The sequence below is a fragment of the Pseudophryne corroboree genome, chromosome 9 (assembly GCF_028390025.1).
Source record: "Pseudophryne corroboree isolate aPseCor3 chromosome 9, aPseCor3.hap2, whole genome shotgun sequence".
In the NCBI taxonomy this organism is placed as follows: Eukaryota; Metazoa; Chordata; class Amphibia; order Anura; family Myobatrachidae; genus Pseudophryne; species Pseudophryne corroboree.
In genome coordinates this window covers 402,223,357-402,244,442 of record NC_086452.1, presented here as the reverse complement: position 1 = coordinate 402,244,442, position 21,086 = coordinate 402,223,357, and the positions used below count along the sequence as shown (strand labels likewise).

At 44.9% G+C, this 21,086-nt stretch overlaps 1 long non-coding RNA gene across 2 annotated transcripts in view; it reads left to right on the top strand.

The window, feature by feature from the left end:
- The window catches only part of LOC134957077 (uncharacterized), a 154,212-nt gene that overhangs the window by 5,754 nt on the left and 127,372 nt on the right, over positions 1-21,086 (top strand). For both annotated transcript variants that reach the window (XR_010186439.1, XR_010186438.1), the window contains exon 2: positions 14,145-14,210. This is a non-coding gene — a long non-coding RNA (uncharacterized LOC134957077). The remainder of the gene's footprint in view (positions 1-14,144; positions 14,211-21,086) is intronic.

Here is a 21,086-nt window from a genome sequence, read left to right as displayed (position 1 = left end):
AGTTTTGCCAAGATTTAACCAGATCGCAGCGCTGCAAAAAGTTGCTAGTGAGCGATCAACTCAGAATGACCCCCTAAGTGGATATACATGTTAAATACATTGCAACCTAATGGGTTTAATGTAAGTTTTTTACCAAATTATGTAATATTGTATACTTTGCTGATGATCTTCAATCTAGTATGTGATTCTTGTTAAAAACACTGTTTTGCAACATTGTTTCAGGTGACGAGACGGTGAACTGAATTAAGCTAAATTCTTCTGCTAACGGTTTCTATGGTTATGTATATACACGTTTAGCAAAATAAAGCCGAAACGTAGAAACTATGGCTTAGTACATCTTGTAATTTATGCCTAAGAGTGCCACCGATGGTACCACATTATATATATATATATATATATATAATTAGAAGAAGAGTTTGTGTGCAAAACCTTACAGTTTTTCTCTGTGGAACCACAAGTCCCAATATCAGCTGAACCAATTTAAAGAATACCGCTTCAATTAGCAGCCTGCAAATCCATGGATCTTTGAGAGTGGCGTGGAACTTCAAGTCCCAGTATCAGCTGAACAAATTCACAGAACACCGCTTCTTAATTAGCAGCCTGTCGGTGCACGGATCTTTGAAAACGACAGCTCCTTAAAATCTTGCATCCATCAGCGGTAAAAATAAGATTTTACTCACCGGTAAATCTATTTCTCGTAGTCCGTAGTGGATGCTGGGAACTCCGTAAGGACCATGGGGAATAGCGGCTCCGCAGGAGACTGGGCACAACTAAAGAAAGCTTTAGGACTACCTGGTGTGCACTGGCTCCTCCCTCTATGACCCTCCTCCAGACCTCAGTTAGGATACTGTGCCCGGAAGAGCTGACACAACAAGGAAAGGATTTTGAATCCCGGGTAAGACTCATACCAGCCACACCAATCACACCGTATAACTCGTGATACTATACCCAGTTAACAGTATGAAATATAACTGAGCTTCTCAACAGATGGCTCAACAATAACTCTTTAGTTAAACAATAACTATAAGTATTGCAGACAATCCGCACTTGGGACGGGCGCCCAGCATCCACTACGGACTACGAGAAATAGATTTACCGGTGAGTAAAATCTTATTTTCTCTGACGTCCTAGTGGATGCTGGGAACTCCGTAAGGACCATGGGGATTATACCAAAGCTCCCAAACGGGCGGGAGAGTACGGATGACTCTGCAGCACCAAATGAGCGAACTCTAGGTCCTCCTCAGCCAGAGTATCAAACTTGTAGAATTTAGCAAATGTGTTTGACCCCGACCAAGTAGCTGCTCGGCAAAGTTGTAAAGCCGAGACCCCTCGGGCAGCCGACCAAGAAGAGCCCACCTTCCTCGTGGAATGGGCTTTTACAGATTTAGGATGCGGCAGTCCAGCCGCAGAATGTGCAAGTTGAATCGTGCTACAGATCCAGCGAGCAATAGTCTGCTTTGAAGCAGGTGCACCCAACTTGTTGGGCGCATGCAGGGTAAAAAGCGAGTCAGTCTTTCTGACTCCAGCTGTCCTGGAAACATAGATTTTTAGGGCCCGGACTACGTCCAGCAACTTGGAGTCCTCCAAGTCACGAGTAGCCGCAGGCACCACAATAGGCTGGTTCAAATGAAACGCTGAAACCACCTTTGGGAGAAATTGGGGACGAGTCCTCAATTCCGCCCTATCCATATGGAAAATCAGATAAGGGCTTTTACAAGACAAAGCCGCCAATTCTGACACACGCCTGGCCGAAGCCAAGGCCAACAGCATGACCACTTTCCACGTGAGATATTTTAGTTCCACGGTTTTAAGTGGTTCAAACCAATGCGACTTTAGGAAATCCAACACCACGTTGAGGTCCCAAGGTGCCACTGGGGGCACAAAAGGGGGCTGAATATGCAGCATCCCCTTAACAAATGTCTGAACTTCAGGTAGTGAAGCCAGTTCTTTTTGGAAGAAAATCGATAGAGCCGAAATCTGGACCTTAATGGAACCCAATTTTAGGCCCATAGTCACCCCTGACTGTAGGAAGTGCAGAAATCGACCTAGCTGAAATTCCTCCGTTGGGGCCTTCCTGGCCTCACACCACGCAACATATTTCCGCCATATGCGGTGATAATGGTTTGCGGTCACTTCTTTCCTAGCTTTAATAAGCGTAGGGATAACTTCCTCCGGAATGCCCTTTTCCTTCAGGATCCGGCGTTCAACCGCCATGCCGTCAAACGCAGCCACGGTAAGTCTTGGAACAGACAGGGCCCCTGCTGCAGCAGGTCCTGTCTGAGCGGCAGAGGCCATGGGTCCTCTGAGATCATTTCTTGAAGTTCTGGGTACCAAGCTCTTCTTGGCCAATCCGGAACAATGAGTATAGTTCTTATTCCTCTCCTTCTTATTAGCCTCAGTACCTTGGGTATGAGAGGCAGAGGAGGGAACACATACACCGACCGGTACACCCACGGTGTTACCAGAGCGTCCACAGCTATCGCCTGAGGGTCCCTTGACCTGGCGCAATATCTTTTTAGCTTTTTGTTGAGGCGGGACGCCATCATGTCCACCTGTGGCCTTTCCCACCGGTGTACAATCATTTGGAAGACTTCTGGATGAAGTCCCCACTCTCCCGGGTGGAGGTCGTGTCTGCTGAGAAAGTCTGCTTCCCAGTTGTCCACTCTGGGAATGAACACTGCTGACAGTGCTAACACATGATTTTCCGCCCATCGGAGAATCCTTGTGGCTTCTGCCATTGCCATCCTGCTTCTTGTGCCGCCCTGCCAGTTTACATGGGCGACCGCCGTGATGTTGTCTGACTGGATCAGCACCGGCTGGTGTTGAAGCAGGGGTCTTGCCTGACTTAGGGCATTGTAAATGGTCCTTAGTTCCAAAATATTTATGTGTAGGGAAGTCTCCTGACTTGTCCATAGTCCCTGGAAGTTTCTTCCCTGTGTGACTGCCCCCCAACCTCGAAGGCTGGCATCCGTGGTCACCAGGACCCAGTCCTGTATGCCGAATCTGCGGCCCTCTAGAAGATGAGCACTCTGCAGCCACCACAACAGCGACACCCTGGTCCTTGGAGACAGGGTTATCAACCGATGCATCTGAAGATGCGATCCGGACCACTTGTCCAACAGATCCCACTGAAAGATCCTTGCATGGAACCTTCCGAATGGAATTGCTTCGTAAGAAGCCACCATCTTTCCCAGGACTCGCGTGCAGTGGTGCACCGACACCTGTCTTGGTTTTAGGAGGTCTCTGACTAGAGATGACAACTCCTTGGCCTTCTCCTCCGGGAGAAATACTTTTTTCTGTTCTGTGTCCAGAACCATCCCCAGGAACAGTAGACGCGTTGTAGGAACCAGCTGCGACTTTGGAATATTCAGGATCCAGCCGTGCTGTTGTAGCACTTCCCGAGCTAGTGCTACACCGATCAACAACTGTTCCCTGGACCTCACTTTTATAAGGAGATCGTCCAAGTACGGGATAATTAAAACTTCCTTTCTCCGAAGGAGTATCATCATTTCGGCCATTACCTTGGTAAATACCCTCGGCGCCGTGGACAGACCAAACGGCAACGTCTGTAATTGGTAATGACAGTCCTGTACCACAAATCTGAGGTACTCCTGGTGAGGAGGGTAAATGGGGACATGCAGGTAAGCATCCTTGATGTCCAGTGATACCATGGAATCCCCCTCGTCCAGGCTTGTAATCACCGCCCTGAGCGATTCCATCTTGAACTTGAACCTTCTTATATAAGTGTTCAAGGATTTTAAATTTAAAATGGGTCTCACCGAACCGTCCGGCTTCGGTACCACAAACATTGTGGAATAGTAACCCCGTCCTTGTTGAAGGAGGGGTACCTTGATTATCACCTGCTGAGAATACAGCTTGTGAATCGCCTCCAGCACTGCCTCCCTGTCCGGGGGAGCTGTCGGCAAGGCAGATTTGAGGAAACGGCGAGGGGGAGACGTCTCGAATTCCAGCTTTTACCCCTGAGATACTACTTGTAGAATCTAGGGATCCACCCGTGAGCGAGCCCACTGGTCGATGAAGTTCTTGAGACGGGCCCCCACCGTACCTGGCTCCGCCTGTGGAGCCCCAGTGTCATGCGGTGGACTTAGAGGAAGCGGGGGAGGACTTTTGTTCCTTGGAACTGGCTGTATGTTGCAGCTTTTTCCCTCTACCTCTGCCTCTGGGCAGAAAAAACGCGCCTCTAACCCGCTTGCCTTTCTGGGGCCGAAAGGACTGTACCTGATAATACGGTGCTTTCTTTGGCTGTGAGGGAACATGGGGTAAAAATGCTGACTTCCCAGCTGTCGCTGTGGAAACGAGGTCCGAGAGACCATCCCCAAACAACTCCTCACCCTTGTAAGGCAATACTTCCATGTGCCTTTTAGAATCTGCATCTCCTGTCCACTGCCGAGTCCACAATCCTCTCCTGGCAGAAATGGACATTGCGTTTATTTTAGATGCCAGCCGGCAAATATCCCTCTGTGCATTTCTCATGTACAAGACAGCGTCTTTAATATGCTCTACGGTTAGCAATATAGTGTCCCTGTCTAGGGTATCAATGTTTTCCGACAGGGAATCTGACCACGCAGCTGCAGCACTGCACATCCATGCTGAAGCAATAGCCGGTCTCAGTATAATACCTGAGTGTGTATATACAGACTTCAGGATAGCCTCCTGCTTTCTATCTGCAGGCTCCTTTAGGGCGGCCGTGTCCGGAGACGGTAGTGCCACCTTTTTTGACAGACGTGTGAGCGCTTTATCCACCCTAGGGGATGTCTCCCAACGTGACCTGTCCTCTGGCGGGAAAGGGTACGCCATTAGTAACTTTTTAGAAATTACCAGTTTTTTATCGGGGGAAGCCCACGCTTCTTCACACACTTCATTTAATTCATCAGATGGGGGAAAAAACACTGGTAGTTTTTTCTCCCCAAACATAATACCCTTTTTTGTGGTACCTGGGGTAATATCAGAAATATGCAACACATTTTTCATTGCCGTAATCATGTAACGGGTGGCTCTATTGGAATGTACACTAGTCTCATCATCGTCGACACTGGAGTCAGTATCCATGTCGACATCTGTGTCTGCCATCTGAGGTAGCGGGCGTTTTAGAGCCCCTGATGGCTTTAGAGACGTCTGGGCAGGCACAGACTGAGAAGCCAGCTGTCCCACATCTGCTATGTCGTCAAACTTTTTATGTAAGGAGTCGACACTGTCGCGTAATTCCTTCCACATAACCATCCACTCAGGTGTCGGCCCCGCAGGGGGTGACATCACATTTATCGGCACCTGCTCCGCCTCCACATAAGCCTCCTCATCAAACATGTCGACACAGCCGTACCGACACACCGCACACACACAGGGAATGCTCTGACTGAGGACAGGACCCCACAAAGCCCTTTGGGGAGACAGAGAGAGAGTATGCCAGCACACACCAACAGCGCTATATAACACAGGGATTAACACTATAACTGAGTGATTTTTCCCAATAGCTGCTTGTATACACAATATTGCGCCTAAATTTAGTGCCCCTCCTCTCTTTTTTACCCTATGTAGTCAGGAAACTGCAGGGGAGAGCCTGGGAGCGATCCTTCCCGCGGAGCTGTGAGGGAAAATGGCGCCAGTGTGCTGAGGGAGATAGCCCCGCCCCTTTTTCGGCGGACTTCTCCCGCTTTTTTCTATGTATATCTGGCAGGGGTATTTTACACATATATAGTCTCTATGACTATATTATGTGTTATTTGCCAGCCAAGGTACTTAATATTGCAGCCCAGGGCGCCCCCCCCCCAGCGCCCTGCACCCATCAGTGACCGGAGTGTGAGGTGTGCATGGGAATCAGTGGCGCACAGCTGCAGTGCTGTGCGCTACCTTGATGAAGACCGAAGTCTTCTGTCGCCGATTTCCAGGACCCTCTTCTTGCTTCTGGCTCTGTAAGGGGGACGGCGGCGCGGCTCCGGGACCGGACGACCGAGGCTGGGCCTGTGTTCGATCCCTCTGGAGCTAATGGTGTCCAGTAGCCTAAGAAGCCCAAGCTAGCTGCAAGCAGGTAGGTTCGCTTCTCTCCCCTTAGTCCCTCGTAGCAGTGAGCCTGTTGCCAGCAGGTCTCACTGAAAATAAAAAACCTAAAATAAACTTTCTTTTTCTAAGAGCTCAGGAGAGCCCCTAGTGTGCATCCAGCTCAGCCGGGCACAAAATTCTAACTGAGGTCTGGAGGAGGGTCATAGAGGGAGGAGCCAGTGCACACCAGGTAGTCCTAAAGCTTTCTTTAGTTGTGCCCAGTCTCCTGCGGAGCCGCTATTCCCCATGGTCCTTACGGAGTTCCCAGCATCCACTAGGACGTCAGAGAAATAATCTGGAAGTCAATGAACAAGGGCGCCAGATAGTGCATGAATAAGTTTAAAAAGTTTTTATTCCAACAATTTTCCACAAAGTAAGGATAAAATAATGTACCACAGGTGGCGGTTCAACCACCATAAGTAAACCCGCTTAGCAGATAGGTTTGGGACCGATTACAATCACAACCGTCCCCCGGCAGCTCAGGTACCACTATTCTCTCCTTCACGCTAGGCCACACCCCAATGCGTTTTATCACACCGGACTTCGTCAGAGGGCTGGCCTAGCATAGCTCAGACTCTTCTTAAACAAATCCTTCCACCAATCAACTATCGGCGGTCTTTATAATGCATCTATACCAGCGTTTTCTCCGCAAATTCATTCATATAGAGACATTTATATAAAAAAGATACAAATAATTAATAAACAATAATAACATATATGGGTATAGGAAACTAATAAAAATAGGAGGTTGTCATAATATTTCCTTTACTAAAAAATGTTTGCAGCTATCTCAAATCCTTCGTTTAAACCAAACGGATATACTATATTTCACTATCTAAAACGTCTCACGTTTTGCCAATATTTTCAATCTATCTCCCCCACGTTCATCTAGCGTTATATCTTCGAGTCCTATTAATCTCATAAAGTGTGGATTTCCTTTTTGACACAATTTAAAATGTCTAGGGACACTGCGGTTTTCTAAATTATTCTTGATGTTTCTATAATGTTCTAAAATACGCAATTTTAAAACCCTTTTTGTTTTACCAATATATTTTTTCCCACATCCACATAATAACATATACAGTATATCACATACGTGTACATGGCAATTCACTTGGTGATAGGACATTTTCTATTACATTATTTATTTATTTAGCGTTTAAAGATTCACACCACTCAGTTTGTAGAAAAGCTCCAGCAATGTTTTGGGCATAGCTTTGCCCTTTATCACGCTTGATAAAGACTGAGGCTATGTCCAAAACCCTGCTGATATCACTGTCTATACTTCAAGCTATGATGCAAGATGTAATAGGGTGTGAATTATTGTGCGAGTACATTTGGAATGTGTGACTTTGTCACACCCTATCACATTGTGCGAGTTGTGGGAGTATACAGGCACAAACATAACTCTCATGCAACTTCTCGCGAGATTTCACACTAGGTACTTTGCAAGTTTCTGACCAACCAGAATGCGAGTTTCATTATGCAAGTTGCACATTTGAATAAAAAATCAGACATTGGCCCCCAAAAGCCATCTGATTTATACCTCACACCCTATATAAGCCCCTGATCCACCATTTTGTCCTTTGATGGGTAGTGAAGCATTTTGGGATGGAGAGTAGGGTGTTAAGGCCAGCACTGATGGGAGAGATGTGTGCTGAGCGATCTTAGCACATACCGCTCAGCACACATCTCTCCCCCCGTTCAGCACAGCGCAATGTGTGCTGAGCGAGGGGGGGGGGGCGGGGGCACTCACTTCACACAGCGCAGAAGTGAGTGCCAGCTAGACTGAGCCTGCAGGCAGGCTCAATCTAGCACCAGCGATAGCAATGCGCGGGGCTGCGCATTGCTATCGCTGGGTGCATACACACGACGGATCCGTGCTTAAAATTTTAGCAATCTAGTCAGATTGCTTCGATTTTAAACATGGATCTCTCCGTGTGTACCCCCCTTTAGTGAGAGAGTGAGTTATGTTTCTGATTATCTGCAGCAGCATTGCTCACAGGAGAGTTGGGAGACAACAGACGATGGCGTAGGAGGAGGTTGTTGTGCCGCAGTCTGAGAGTGTGAAGGAGGGCAGTACTGCCAAGTTGGAGGAGCAAGAGAGTGAGGCGCAGGAAGTGGAGTATCAGGACGAGGACAGTGAGGAGAATTATGACGCTGTACCTTACCCAGGGAAACCACAGAATAGGGGTAATGTCCACTTCAGCTACAGGAGAACTGCACCCTGGTTCATGCCATGGTGGAAGTTTTTACACAGCTCCTCTGCACATTGGACTTCTGCAGTATGGGAGAAGGAGATGTGGCATTCCACATATAATGACATCAAGAGGGTCACTAAAGCGAAGCTTGCTGAGGAGCACCACCACAAAGTCAGGACAGGAGGTGGATGAGCAGTTCTTGTCCATTATAACACCTATGAAGAAGAGCTGAAGCAGGTCTTCGCCCCTGAAGTCCTTCCAGGCCACCATAATCAGAGTATCTACCATTAAGCATCTCCAAGGTGTCCTGCTGAGCAAACAAATGTCCCCGCTTTTAACTGTAGCAAATGACATTAATGTCAACTGTTTGTTTTTTACAGTTTTATGGACAAAAAAAATGTTAGACATATATTATTATTTCATTTATGTTTACATTTTAACTGCATTGCCTGTAAACAGATTTTAATAATTACCGTAATCACCAATTGCACCAAAAATATACTTTCATAGTTAAAAAATTAATGCATTTAAAATAGAGATGTGCAGTTCAGCTCTCCAGAAATCCAAACCCACACAAATTATGTAAATCTGGATCAGAGATGTGCACCGGAAATTTTTCGGGTTTTGTGTTTTGGTTTTGGATTCGGTTCTGCGGCCATGTTTTGGATTCGGATGCATTTTGGCAAAACCTCCCTTAAATTTTTTTGTCAGATTCGGGTGTGTTTTGGATTACAGTGTTTTTTTTTCAAGAAACCGTCAAAAACAGCTTAAATCATAGAATTTGGGGGTCATTTTGATCCCATAGTATTATTAACCTTAATAACCATAATTTCCACTCATTTCCAGTCTACTCTGAACACCTCACACCTCACAATATTATTTTTAGTCATAAAATTTGCACCAAGGTCGCTGGATGACTAAGCTAAGCGACCCAAGTGGGCGGCACAAACACCTGGCCCATCTAGGAGTGGCACTGCAGTGTCAGGCAGGATGGCACTTAAAAAAAATTGTCCCCGAACAGCACATGATGCAAAGAAAAAAAGAGGCGCACCAAGGTCGCTGTGTGACTAAGCTAAGCGACACAAGTGGCCGAAACAAACACCTGGCCCATCTAGGAGTGGCACTGCAGTGTCAGACAGGATGGCACTTAAAAAAATTGGCCCCAAACAGCACATGATGCAAAGCTAAGAAAAAAGAGGTGCAAGATGGAATTGTCCTTGGGCCCTCCCACCCACCCTTATGTTGTATAAACAGGACATGCACACTTTAACAAACCCATAATTTCAGACACAGGGTCTGCCACTCGACTGTTGCTGAAATGACTGGTTGGTTTGGGCCCCCACCAAAAAAAGAATCAATCAATCTCTCCTTGCTCAAACTGGCTCTACAGAGGCAAGATGTCCACCTCATCATCATCCTCCGATTCCTCACCCCTTTCACTGTGTACATCCCCCTCCTCACAGAGAATTAATTCATCACCACTGAAATCCACCATCACAGGTCCCTGTGTACTTTCTGAAGGCAATTGCTGGTAAATGTCTCCACGGAGGAATTGATAATAATTCATTTTGTTGAACATCATCTTCTCCACATTTTGTGGAAGTAACTTCGTACGCCGATTGCTGACAAGGTGACCGGCTGCACTAAACACTCTTTAAGAGAACACACTGTGGGGGGAAGGGGGGGGAGCAACTTAGGTAAAATAAAGCCAGTTTGTGCAAGGGCCTCCAAATTGCCTCTTTTTCCTGCCAGTATACGTACGGACTGTCTGATGTGCCTACTTGGATGCTGTCACTCATATAATCCTCCACCATTATTTCAATGGTGACAGAATCATATGCAGTGACAGTAGACGACATGTCAGTAATCGTTGGCAGGTCCTTCAGTCCTGACCAGATGTCAGTTTTCGCTCCTGACTGCCCTGCATCACTGCCAGCGGCCGGTTTTGGAAATCTGATCCTTTTCCTGGCAGCTCCAGTGGCGGTAGAATATGAAGAAGGAGCTGTTGGCGGGTCACGTTCCGCTTGACTTGACAAGTGTCTCACGAGCAGGTCTTTGAACATCTGCAGACTTGTGTCTGCTGGATAGAGAGATACAATGTAGGCTTTAAACCTAGGATCGAGCACGGTGGCCAAAATGTAGTGCCCTGATTTCAACAGATTGACCACCCGTGAATCCTGGTTAAGCGAATGAAGGGCTCCATCCACAAAAGCCACATGCCTAGCGGAATCGCTGTTTAAGCTCCTCTTCAATCTCTCCAGCTGCTTCTTCAAAAGCCTGATGAGGGGAATGACCTGACTCAGGCTGGCAGTGTCTGAACTGACATCACGTGTGGCAAGTTCAAAGGGTTGCAGAACCTTGCACAACGTTGAAATCATTCTCCACTGCGCTTGAGTCAGGTGCATTCCCCCTCCTTTGCCTATATCGTAGGCAGATGTATAGGCTTGAATGGCCTTTTGCTGCTCCTCCATCCTCTGAAGCATATAGAGGGTTGAATTCCACCTTGTTACCACCTCCTGCTTCAGCTGATGGCGGGGCAGGTTCAGGAGTGTTTGCTGGTGCTCCAGTCTTCGGCATGCGGTGGCTGAATGCCGAAAGTGGCCCGCAATTCTTCGGGCCACCGACAGCATCTCTTGCACGCCACTGTCGTTTTTAAAAAAAAGTCTGCACCACCAAATTCAAGGTATGTGCAAAACATGGGACATGCTGGAATTTGCCCACATGTAATGCACGCACAATATTGGTGGCGTTGTACGATGTCACAAATCCCCAGGAGAGTTCAATTGGGGTAAGCCAATCTGCAATGATTTTCCTCAGTTTCCGTAAGAGGTTGTCAGTTGTGTGCCTCTTATGGAAAGCGGTGATACAAAGCGTAGCCTGCCTAGGAACAAGTTGGCGTTTGCGAGATGCTGCTATTGGTGCCACCGCTGCTGTTGTTGCTGCGGGAGGCAATACATCTACCCAGTGGGCTGTCACATTCATATGGTCCTGAGTCTGCCCTGCTCCACTTGTCCACATGTTCGTGGTTAAGTGGACATTGGGTACAACTGCATTTTTTAGGACACTGGTGACTCTTTTTCTGGCGTCTCTGTACATTCTCTGTATCGCCTGCCTTTAGAAGTGGAACCTAGATGGCATTTGGTACCGGGGACACACTACCTCAAGAAATTCTCTAAGTCCCTGTGAACTAACGCACATCTAACACCAACACAGCTGCCAAGGCCTGAGTTATCCGCATTGCAACAGGATGTCTGCTGTGATATTTCATCTTCCTCGCAAAGGACTGTTGGACAGTCAATTGCTTGCTGGAAGTAGTACAAGTGGTCTTCCGACTTCCCCTCTGGGATGACGATCGACTCCCAGCAGCAACAACAGCAGCGCCAGCAGCAGTAGGCGTTACACTCAAGGATCCATTGGAGGAATCCCAGTCAGTAGAGCACTCGTCAGACTTGCCAGTGACATGGCCTGCAGGACTATTGGCGTTCCTGTGTAAGGAGGAAATTGACACTGAGGGAGTTGGTGGTGTGGTTTGCACAGGGAGCTTGGCTACAAGAGGAAGAAGGGATTTAGTTATCAGTGGACTGCTTTCGTTGTCACCCAAAGTTTTTGAACTTGTCAATGACTTCTGATGAATGCGCTCCAGGTGACGTATAAGGGAGGATGTTCCTAGGTGGTTAATGTCCTTACCCCTACTTATTACAGCTTGACAAAGGCAACACACAGCTTGACACCTGTTGTGCGCATTTCTGTTAAAATAATTCCACATCGAAGAGGTGATTTTTTTTTTGTATTTTGACCAGGCATGTCAATGGCCATATTCATCCCACGGACAACAGGTGTCTCCCCGGGTGCCTGACTTAAACAAACCACCTCACCATCAGAATCCTCCTTGTCAATTTCCTCCTCTGCGCCAGCAACACCCATATCCTCATCCTGGTGTACTTCAACAGTGACATCTTCAATATGACTATCAGGAACTGGACTGTGGGTGCTCCTTCCAGCACTTGCAGGGGGCGTGCAAATGGTGGAAGGAGCCACCTCTTCCCGTCCAGTGTTGGGAAAGTCAGGCATCGCAACCGACACAATTGGACTCTCCTTGGGGATTTGTGATTTAGAAAAACGCACAGTTCTTTGCTGGACTTTTGCCAGCTTAACTCTTTTCATTTTTCTAGCGGGAGGATGAGTGCTTCCATCCTCATGTGAAGCTGAACCACTAGCCATGAACATAGGCCAGGGCCTCAGCCGTTCCTTGCCACTCCGTGTCGTAAATGGCATATTGGCAAGTTTACAGTTCTCCTCAGATGCTTTTAATTTAGATTTTTGGGTTATTTTACTAAACCTTTGTTTTTTGGATTTTACATGCTCTCTACAATGACATTGGGCATTGGCCTTGGCAGACAACGTTGAAGGCATTGAATCGTCTCTGCCATGACTAGTGGCAGCAGCTTCAGCACTAATTGGAAGTGGATCTTGATCTTTCCCTATTTTACCCTCCACATTTTTGTTCTCCATTTTTTAATGTGTGGCATTATATGCCAGTAATATGTCAATAGCAATGGCCTACTGTACTGTACTACTATATATTGGTGGTCACCAAAATGCTGCACTGTACTACTATATACTGCTCACAACAATGCAGCACAGATATGGATACTTGAAGTGACACAGAGCTGCAAGATACAGCAATGGCCTACTGTACTGTACTAGTATATACTGGTGGTCACCAAAATGCTGCACTGTACTACTATATACTGCTCACAACAATGCAGCACAGATATGGATACTTGAAGTGACACAGAGCTGCAAGATACAGCAATGGCCTACTGTACTGTACAACTATATACTGGTGGTCACCAAAATGCTGCACTGTACTACTACAGTATATAGTATATACTGGTCACACAACAATGCAGCAGATATTGAGCACTGATCAGGATACTGTCTAGAACTGAGTCTGACACGGAGCTGCAATATACAGCAATGGCCTACTGTACTGTACTACTATAATATACTGGTGGTCACCACAATGCAGTACACTGAGCACAGATATTTGCAGCACACTGAGCACAGATATTGAGCTTTTCAGGCAGAGAACGTAGTCACGTCCTCTCTGCTCAATCTCCAATGCACGAGTGAAAATGGCGGCGATGCACGGCTCTTTATATGAAATACGAATCTCACGAGAATCCGACAGTGGGATGATGACGTTCGGCCTCGTTCGGGTTAACTGAGTAAGGCGGGAAGATCCGAGGCTGCCTCGGGCCCGTGTAAAACACGTGAAGTTCCGGGGGGTTCGGATCTCGACGAAGCGAACCCGTTCATCTCTAATCTGAATTGAACCAAAATTTGCCTCGGATCTCCGGAGAAGAGCCGAATTTAACCATAATCCCGGGTTAAATCTTCCTGTGGTTTGGAATTCAGATTTTAAGTCCAAATATTGGACGTTGGATTCAATTTGGATTGCAAAAATAAACCGATGTTAGTTGTTTTTAGCAATTTTTTCATCTTCAAAATCTATATCCAAAACTAAAGCCAGTGATGTGGTTTATGAAAAACCAAAATCGCCCTCCCGACAAATTAGAACCAAAAACAGCATCTCTAATTTAAAAATACCAATAATTTTTAATTGTAAATAAAAGGTACACATATGTTGCAGTATCCCTGAAGAGTAAGTTCATGTTTATATTTCTTGTAAATATTATTTTTTCAATAGTATGACTCTGTGAGACACTAGCAGAGGGACATTTGTTGATGTGTGCAATATTTGCACTACATCCTACAAAAATAATTTGTGTAGACAAGGCCATTAGCACATTATGGATGTTTTTTAATACATGTACTTTTTGCACATCACTGATTTTTATTTTTCATTTGTTTTTTTCTCAGCTGCTGCACCGAGGAGAACAGCACCACCAAAATGATGGTACACACAAATGGCTGTGCAGGAGTCTGGTAAGTAGAGTACAAACATTTTTTCAATATCACACACAACATTACACCATACATGCAGACATCCTGGCTGCTCTCTCCGGGAGAGAGCAGCCAGGTCGGCTCAGCAGGGGGGCAGGGTTATGACAAGGATAGAGGGTGGGGCGGAGGCAAAACAGGGGCGGGCGGAGGCGGAACAGGGGAGGGGTTATCACGGCACTTCTTTAAGCCACGCCCCCTGCTATGTAATGCCGCGATTACCGGCATTATACAGCAGGGGGCATTGCTACGATGACGCGATTCAGCAAGAATCGCGTCATCGACTGCCCGGACCGCCCACTTTACTCACTAAGTGGGCGGCCGGGCAGGGGGGCCCCTAAAAATTCGGGAGACTTGCCTGCTCTTCTGGGGGGGCGGGAGGGTCACCCGATTTTCGGGAGCCTCCCGCCCATTCCGGGAGAGTAGGCAAGTATGCATTACACACATTTCCATGGGTCAGAAGGCCTCTGTAACCTAAGTGTAATGTCACATAACATTAATTACATTAGCATTTTGACATTAAGGCCTCACACCATTACGCAATGTAATTATGCCACAAACCTGGGTGTGATACAGAAGATAGAATTAATAAGATAGGCAGTCATTAGGTCTACACCATAGGGTCAAGAGGTCAACAGTCAGGTCGGCATGGTGAAAAGGTCAACAGTCAAAAGATCAACATGGTCAAAAGGTTGATAGGGTTAAAAGATCCACACAAAAATGCTGGGTTTTTTTGGAGGGTATTTCGTGTTTTTTTTACAAATTTTACCTAAATTTGTTGAAATGCGTCCCCTCACGGGCTCGCTCCACTCACCACACTTCGGGCTCGGTCACTCCCTTCTCTTCGCTCCCCACAAGGTTACTAAAGGTAATAGTTTGTGATATAGATAGTAATTTTTTTCCCTTCTTTCCCATATCTGCTCCAAACTATACATATTGAGATTTATTAGTCTTTCTGGGTATCTTTTGTGATGTAGGCCATGTACCATATTAGTTGCCCTTCTTTGTACAGTCTATAATGTATTAATATCCTTCATGAGATATGGTCTACAGAATTGAACACAGTATTCTAGATAAGGCCGTACCAATGATCTTTACAGTGGGATTATTACTTATTTCTTTCTGCTGCTGATTCCTCTCCCTATGCAATCAAGCATCTATCTAGCCTTCCTCATTGCTTTGTTACATTGCTTACCTGTCTTTAAGTTACCTGAAATAGTGACTCCTAGATCCCTTTCCTCCTCGGTAGTTTCCAGTATAGTGCCATTAATACTATATTTAGCCTTTGGATTTTAGAGACCCAGCTGCATGATTTTGTATTTTTTGGCATTAGACTGTATTTTCCATGCTCTTGACCTTCCGTTAGTCTACCTAGATCAGCAGTAATTTGTTTTACCCCTCCTGGTGTGTCTACCCTGTTGCATACCTTTGTGTTATCTGCAAAGAGGCATACTTTCCCTTTAATGCCATTTGCAATGTCACCAATTAAAATATTAAAAAGTACTGGTCCAAGTGCAGATCCCTGGGGTACAACACTGGTAACAGTTCCCTTCTGTGAATGCACTCCATTTCCTACAACTCTCTGTTTTCAATCCTGCAACCAAGATCTTATCTATTCAACCATCTTAGTATCCAATCCCAAACTTTCAAGTTTATTTAGCAGCCTGTGAAGTTGGACAGTGTCAAAAGCAGCAAACATTTACAAGGCAAAATCAACCAGGTTTTGCCTTGTCAACATTTGCTGCTTTAAAAAAACGTATGAGTTTGGCCGAAGTCTCAGAGCTCCGGCCTTCACGCAATCCATTACATCCGGCCCTCTGTCTCCATTTGTAAGTATTAAGTCTAATATTGCATCTTTCTGAGTGGTCTCCCACACCAATTGATGGAGGGATGCTCCCTGCAAGGAATTCAAAATGTCTCTACTTCTAGTGGAACTTGCAACAGACACCTCCCAGTTTACATCAGGAAGATTAAAGTCTCCCATGATTATTACCTCTCCTTTTAATGCCATTTTAGAGATGTCCTGCAATAGGTTCTTGTCCAGTTCCACTTCCTGACCTGGTGGCCTTTATATCACAACAATACAAAGAATCGACTTCTCCCCTGTTTTTATGGTCACCCAAAGGGCCTCATTTTTTTCTTCAATACTTTGTATTAAGGTAGTATTCCTGCTTTTGTTTTTGTTTTTTTGTTTTACATATACAGTATTGCTACCCTTCTCCGATTCTTCCCATTCTGTCAGTCATGATTTTCATTGCACCATGACTTCGTAATTTCCATAATATCCAGATCATCCCTTGTCATTATTGCATTTAGTTCTGGGATTTTATTTCCTAAGCTCCTAGCATTTGCCCACATAGCTTTTAGAGTTTTGTTTGTTCTTTTTCTGTTCCTAACTATGTTCATCTCTTCGCCTAAGTTTATTTGGTTTTGATCTGAATTATCTTCTGTTGCTGTGGATATGCTTCCTATTCCCTTTGCCTGCAGAAACAATATCTCAGGATTGGGGGAGCAGATTGCTTATTCCTATTTGGTTCACTGCCCCCTCTGCTAGTTTAAATAGTTCTTGATGAAGCTTCCAAACAGTTCAGTTAGTATTCTCGTTCCCCTTGAAGATGGGTGCAGTTTACAGGGATAGTACAGTATGTGTATGTCCTACCCATTTACACTCCATTAAAGATGGCATATTTTATATTACTTTTTGGGCTGACAGTACCAACACCAGCATCCAAGTGCCGCCCCCAAACAGGTGCCGCCCATAGGCACATGCCTAATGGGAAATTCGCCACTGGTAATGGGATTTTGGGTAATGGGATTTTAACATTTACATGTAGGTTCACTAATTTTATGGGTTAAATTATTGTAAATGGGTTTTTACACTTAAATGTATATTTACATATGTTTATTTATTGTAATTGGTCTTTACAGTGTATTTTTTTTTTAAATGTCAAAGTGTCACATACGACTCGCCTATCTGAAACAGGTCTAATGTTTTATGTGCAAGTTTATAACTCGTACCGTATTACATTGGGCGAGTTGTACAGTATGTACAAAATGCAAAAAGATTTGTGTATCTAAAGGGCACATCAACAGCTGAAATTCATCACCAACTTCTCAAAGTGTACGGTGATAAAGTCATGTCATGGAAATAGGTTAGGTTTGGTGCACCGCCTTTGTTAACTGCAGGATTTATGTTCAAGATGTGGACCGATACGGCTGGCCAAGCATGTCCACCACAGGCAGTGCACAAACCTAAATCTGTTTCCATGACATGATCTGATCTATAGTGGGGTAACAGAACAGCAGCAGTGAGGAGAGATGGAGGGGGTGACATAGCGGAGGCAGTGAGAAATGAGCAGCAACAGCTGGGGGTGACAGAGGCAGTGGTGAGGACAGATGGTGTGGGGAGACAGTGTGGCGCCAGTGAGGATTGAGCGGCGGTGGAGGTGCGGAACAGAGTGGGGTCATTATGGAGTCAGCGCTACAGTCTAGGGAGACCTGGCATATTCCGGGTCACTTCATTAAAATATATGTTTTGTAGTGCACCTCTCTCCCAGTGCATATCAAACAGGGAGCAGTCTGGGGCTCCTCTGATTGGTGGGCAGTAGAGAAAGGGCCAGAGAGTACGGTAGGAGACAATGAGACAGTAGCCTCCACTTCTTTTCTCCCCACAGCAGGCTCTCTATGCCTTCCTGAGTTGGCAAATTTGTTTTACAGAAGCAAATGGAAGCTGAGCTTTCCCTGCTTCTATGAATCGCTCTTCCCATACTAGTGTTTTGTTCATATGTTTGTAAATTCAGTCATAAGGACACAGAGACATATGAGTTCACTGCTGTGCTGTTTATTCCATCACCAACTCCAGGCACACTGCACACTGGACCACCCACTTCCCAGCATCCCCCTGGTCCCAGGGACCATCACTGAAGATTCAGGCTTACACATATTATTAAGGGAGTGTCTACAAATATTAAGCATTCTAATACACTAACATCACATCCTCTTTTCCTTAAAGATAAGCCCTGTATGCTTCAATGCAACAATTAACAACGTCATATTAAGAACATCATCTAACACGTTTCAATGAGTCTCTCAGGTCTGCGTATTTCCCTTTTGGGTCTTTCATACACAGTCTGTGTTTCATCGACCATGTTGGACCTTTCTAGAATCGTGGTTTATTCACCATTATGAGGATCATCATACATGTCAGATGAAGGGTATTCTTCAGTCATGTTGTCTTCATTATGGTTAGGTTGAGATCTTAAATCCACCCGATTTCTTCTTACTTCCGTTCCACGCTCTGTACGTATAGTATAAGATCTTGGTGCTACTTGTGCTTGCACAATACCTTTCTGCACCCAAATACCTTTCTCGTGATCTCTGAGATGGACTTGGTCACCCGATTTTAGATCAGATAAGCTTTTTGCTCACCTGTCATGGAACAGTTTCTGTTTCGCCTGTTGACGTTCCTTACTCAGTCTGACCAACGCTGAGTTATGTGTATTAAGCAGTTCATCATGTATCGGGAGATTTGCTCTAATCCTCCTTCCCATCAGCATTTGTGCAGGAGACAGTCCATTCTGTAAAGGTGTACTGCGGTAGATTAAAAGACTTTTGTAGAAATCTTCTTTACCTTCTTGAGCTTTTTTCATGAGACTCTTTACAGTTTTTACTGAACTTTCCACCAACCCATTTGAGCGTGGATAGTGGGGACTTGACGTAGTATGGACAAATTCCCACTCATCAGCAAATTGCCTAAATTCAGCACTGGAAAACTGAGAACCATTGTCAGTGAACACTTCCATAGGAACACTATGCCTTGCAAAGATTGACTTCATGCAATTGATTACGGCTTTACTAGTAGTTGTATGTAGTGTCTTCACCTCAGGGTAGTTAGAATAATAATCAGTCATGACAATGTACGTTTTCCCATTACAAGCAAACAAATCTGCGCCAACTTTCTGGTACGGTCTCTCTGGCACTTTTTCTTCTCCTAAGTGGCCTTCATTTATCTTGCACAGCATAGTTTTTCTTAGTCGTGCAGGTATGACAAACCTATTGCCTTTGTAAATAATACCATCGACAACTGTAAGGTCACTGCGGTACATCCAATAATCATGTATAGACAGCGGGCACGCATGTTTTTCTGCTGACCAACCTTTCAGAATGATATCTTTCAACACTGTCATTGTGTCATCTGTCTCAGTTTCTTTCCTAATCTTTTCTTACCTTGCAAGAGACACTGGTAGAGAATCTACGATCAAATTAACATAGGTTTCTATCTCTTCATCCATCAGACTTTTGGAACCTTCACCTTTGTCCACAGCACGAGAAAGTGTATCAGCAATGTACATGTATTTGCCGGGACAGTACAGCAAGTGTACATCATATTTCTGTAGTCTGATTAGCATTCATTGAATTCTCATGGGACAGTCATGTAATGATTTAGTCATGATAGCTACCAATGGCTTGTGGTCAGTTTCCACTGTAAATATTTGACCATACACAAACTGATGAAATCGCTCACATGCATATGTGATCTCTAGAAGTTCTTATTCTATTTGAGCATACCTTGTTTCAGCACTTGTCAGTGCTCTTGATGCATAGATTACTGGTTGCCATGTATCCTCATGTTCTTGTAACAGCACTGAGCCTAGGCCAAATTGCGAAGCTTCTGCTGAAATTCTTATTCTTTTCGCAGGATCAAAGAATTTTAGCACTGGTTGCTCTGTAATGATCTGTTTCAAGTTTTGCAAACTTTCTTCTTGTTCATGTGACCACATCCACTCGTTATCTTTGTCCAACAACCATCTAAGAGAGGCTGTTCATTCAGAGAGTTGAGAAATAAACTTTCCTAAGTAAGTAATCATTCCTAGGAATCTTCTGACGTCATCTTTGTTGTTAGGACGTTCCATGTTCACTATGGCTGATATTTTCTTTGGGTCTGGTTTTACACCTTGATCCGAGACCACGTCGCCCATAAAGGTAAGTGTATTCACGCCAAATTCACATTTGTCCTTGTTTAGCTTTAGATTCACTTTCTTGACAAGTTCCATTACTTGTCTCAATCTTGAATCATGTTCTTCCTTTGTAGATCCCCAGATAATAATGTCATCCATCATTGTTTCAACACCTGGAATATGTTCAAAAATCATGTGTATCTTTTTGTGATATACTTCTGGAGCAGACAATATTCCATATGGTAGTCGAAGAAATCTGTATCGACCTTCTGGTGTATTAAATGTACAAAGCTTTGAGCTGGCCTCATCTAGCTTCATTTGCCAGAATCCTGAAGATGCGTCCAATTTACTGAACCATTTTGCTCCCGCAAATTGCGACATGATTTCATCTCTGGTTGGTAGTTTGAAATGTTCTCGTTTAATAGCTTTGTTTAAATCTCTCGGGTCTAGACATATTCTGAGTTGTCCATTTTTCTTTTTATTTTACAGCATTTGGCAAAGTGATTAAGTCTACCACATTTCATGCAGGTTTTACTATAAGCAGGACACATTTTAGGATTGTGAGCATTTCCACATCTACTACACATTTCCTTATTAGACTGTGGCTTAGACTGCTTCATTCTTGAGAATGGAGGTTTGCTTGGCTCTGTTTTCTGCACTACATATACAGCAGCATGAGCGTCCTGGTGTAACGTTTTGGCTTGAAATCTAGTTATTTCTGCCGATCTACACATAGTCACTGCCTTTTCTAGTGTTAGGTCTTGCTCTCTCAGCAATCTCTCTCTGAGTCCATTATCAGGTATTCCACAGACAATACGATCTCTAATCAGTGAATCCTTTAAATCACCAAACTCACAGGTTTTACTGAGTGATTGCAGCTCTGTAACATACTGATCAAATCCAT